The 4,063-nt window shown below is 31.2% G+C and overlaps 1 long non-coding RNA gene across 1 annotated transcript; it reads left to right on the forward strand.

Annotated features, from left to right (window-relative positions):
- The first annotated feature begins 2,074 nt into the window (after positions 1 to 2,074).
- On the forward strand, positions 2,075 to 2,656 carry LOC143074529 (uncharacterized). Its single transcript, XR_012977914.1, has 2 exons — positions 2,075 to 2,243; positions 2,546 to 2,656. It is a non-coding gene; the product is annotated as an uncharacterized LOC143074529 (long non-coding RNA).
- The last annotated feature ends 1,407 nt before the right edge of the window (positions 2,657 to 4,063 follow it).

Genomic DNA, 4,063 nt, shown 5'->3' on the forward strand with positions numbered 1-4,063 from the left:
AAATTTCAATCAAGATGAGATTGAACCAAATTTTGTGTATTTCCCTTTTTGCTTAAATGATGTCTTTTTTATTGGTGTAATGATGTTTTTGAATAAATTCAATGATTACTGTTTCATATATAAATTAATCTTTAAATTGCGATAAAATTATTATTTTATAATTACTCGAAACGGATATCTTTTTCTGATTGGCACATGCGTAAAAAACCGACATTTCGAATTTATTTGCGCCAATTTGATTACCACATCAAGTTTAGAGTTACTCTCAGCAGTGTAAAGTAAGTATAATTTTAATTTATTGTTTAATTTAATGATAGTTATATGATAATTTAAGATATACAATAGTGTAGCGTTTACCGTAATTATATGAGTATAGTGATTTAAGCAGATCAGATATAATTTATAATTATACACACATATGTTTTGAGTCTTGGGGAACAGCAAGGTTAAGATATATTTGTACATTGATTGGGTGCAGCAACTTATTATGTTGAGACTTGAAAAGGGAGAGTGTTTTTATGAACATTGATTTGGTAATTTAAAGCAAAAGCGTATGGCAAAGAATTCTATCAATACAGATACTGAGAGGGCGGGCGGAGTCATAATATATCATGGAACATCGGTCGAAATTAAAAAAAATATTCGTCTGGCAAATAATAATATATAATTATTGAAGTTCACCTATGCGATCTCACATACTAGTTCTTTTACATGTTTTATGTTGATATAATTAAAAGTCAAGGATTTACAACACATGGCATTCTTGACCTTGCAACACATTCAAAACAAACAAATTCTTTTCTCCTGGTCAGAATAGATGTCACTCACAGCATGTATTCCGAGGATTTATCAATGAAGCAATACGGCAGATAAGAAACATGTGTGACCATAACAAATTAATACACAATGATCTGTCCAATTTCAAAGTGGTCTTTATGATAAGGTCTAACAATAAATTGACCGTATTGGATTATTACAGCACAAAAAAAGTCAAGGAAATAAAAAAAAATATTCTTTTATGTTTAATGTCTAAACTTAATCCATATGCATGCAAATGAAAATTAAATAAGACGTATCACGAAAGACTGGAATATATTGCAGTTTTAAGAAAAATGTAAACACAGGTTCAAAGTTTAGCAACCATGCCGAATTTATCTATTGATGAAAGATCATGAAAAATTTAGATGTAAAATGACATATATTGATATAGTTAATTATATGTGAATAATATTTATTTTGAATTATATTAAAGTAAAGCATCTTAAGATGACCATCGAAAGCACTAAAAATTATATATAGGAACATTATTGTATCTTAGGAGGAGTGTGGGTTAAGATCGCGGTGCTTGCGGCCCATTATCTTATATTGATATGAGTGGCTGTCAAGATATCGGTGCTTGTGGTGCATTATTGTTTCGCAAGACGAGTGACTGTTAAGATCTTGGTGCTTGTGTTGCATTATTGTTTCTCAAGATGAGTGACTGTCAAGATCTTGGTGCTTGTGGTGCATTATTGTTTCTCAAGATAAGTGACTGTCAAGATCTCGGTGCTTGTGGTGCATTATTGTATCTCAAGATAAGTTACTGTCATGATCTCGGTGCTTGTGGTGCAGTATTGTTTCTCAAGATGAGTTACTGTCAAGATCTCGGTGCTTGTGGTGCAGTATTGTTTCTCAAGATGAGTTACTGTCAAGATCTCGGTAATTGTGGTGCAGTATTGTATCTCAAGATGAGTGACTGTAAAAATCTCAATGCTTGTGGTCCTCCTTGAGAGGGAAACATTGGTTGATTATATAATGAATCACTGAAGCATGACTTGAACCCCCTCTCTTTTATGCAGTCAGTGGACCCCTTATGATTGCAGGATCTGCCACTGATTCCAGAATCATGTAGGATTCTCGACTGGACAAAATTCCCGTAATGCTACAATAATAATTAATGGATTTAAAGGTTTTCAACCAATTATTGAAAAAATGTGAGATCACAACAATAGATTATAGTGATCTCCGAGGAAAATTCAAATCGGAAAGTCCTCAATGAAAGGTTCTGGATGTCAAAATTTTGTAAGCGTGTTTATTTATTAGTTCAGGAGGGAATTGATAATTTGAAAATGCTGCAATTCAATAAACGTATTTTTTTTGTAGATGATGTCTTACAAAAAAATCCATGTCTGTAAAGTATATCTCGGGTAAAAAGAATAAATATGCCTATGGTGTCCAAGCTTGACCGATTGAAATAATAAGAGGTAAGTATTGAAATACATACTATTTTTTTTTTCACATAAAAGTGTGTGAGATTTTGTCACAATTTCTTTTAAATTGGCCCTGCATCTTTGTCTACTAAAATCTTTAGGTTTGTTTTTATTAAAATGATTTATTATTTACTATCTGAACTCAAGTTTAAAAAAACTGTCATGATAGCTATTAATAAATATTTAAAGAAATAACTATATTATTCATATGACACTAGTGTTCTTTATTTGGGCTGCATAATGAAATTAACCAAGTTATGTAAAAGATAGTACAATATGTTTTTTTTCTGTTGCAGATGCTGTAGTAACAAGTTTCGAATGTAAAAATTAGAGACCACAATATGGAACAACAGTACAAGATGTCTAGCAGATGGACTATTTTTTTTAAATAAAATTAAGTAATCAGATTAATTGTGTTTGTTTGACATTGTAAGAGGCATATGTGGGTAACTTGTTATATAACTACTGTGTTATGTCACAAACATATTTTGAGTTTGAACATAATAGTTATAAGTAAAGCAAGCTCATGTCTATTAACAAAAGTGAAGGCACAAAAATGTATACCAACGGAACTACATACTACATGTACACCAACCACCAACATATAGTTGTGCGAAAGTTTTATTACACATAAAATGGCATTGATGAATATAATAAAGGGTAATAATTTCAGCTGTTAAAAAAGCTCAATCCAACCATTGTTCAACATCCTATTCTCCACATTTACCACATTAAAAGTTTACCTTGGCACACATCCCACCCATTTGCAACATACACTAATCACAGTTCAACAAACATTTGACCTGATTTCAACATACACTGACCACAGAACAACCAACATTCGACCTGATTTCAACATACACTAACCACACTTCAACCAACATTCGACCTGATTTCAACATACACTGACCACAGAACAACCAACATTCGACCTGATTTCAACATACAACAACCACAATTCAACCAGCAATCGACTTGTTTTCAACAAACCTCGACCAAATTTAAACCAAAATTCAACCTATTTTCAACGTTGAAATCCGTTATGTTTTCAACGTCATATCAATTATCAATCCAACATTACTTTTCAACATGAATTCAACGTTGAAATCTGACGTTTATTCAATGTTGATTCAACGTTGTTGTGCCTGCTGGGATATTAAATGGTGAGGCTAATGAATATGACAGCAAACAAACTACAGAGAATACTAGCATATTTTCGGCATTTGACAAGCCTGACATTATAATGCCTGTTCATCATTCATTTGTTTGGTAATAGTCATGTTGGGGTTTGATGTTTGTTATTCATATAAGTTTAAACACAAAATTTGGATTGAAATATAATAAATTTCTTTTAATATGAAACTCTGTCTTAAACGCTTCTTAATAGCGAAGATTATGCAAGCCAGCGCATGACATGAAATTCTGGTAAGATTTTCCATAATAGAAATAATATTCTAAGTTGTCAAAATTCTGTGTTTAGTTATATGAATATTAAATGAATGATTATTAATTTTTTAAATTATTGATTTTTAACATCCAGTGGCAAATATTTCATACATTTTCAGACTAAATAATCGATTGCATAACATTATATAAATACTCACTCATTTTTAATTCTACAAGGAAATTATCATGTAATAATTTAAGTCCACTGTCTGCAGAATCCTTTTATGTATACAAATTAAAAAAAAACATAATCCGACTCATGTCTTAATGTATATTGGTGCCTGTCGATTTAGTTTCTTTTTTATATTTATCATCAAAGTCAACAAACGGAACTTTCCCCTTTTGCACATATACAATTTCTTCATGGG

This window comes from Mytilus galloprovincialis, chromosome 5, assembly GCF_965363235.1.
Source record: "Mytilus galloprovincialis chromosome 5, xbMytGall1.hap1.1, whole genome shotgun sequence".
Taxonomy (NCBI): domain Eukaryota; kingdom Metazoa; phylum Mollusca; class Bivalvia; order Mytilida; family Mytilidae; genus Mytilus; species Mytilus galloprovincialis.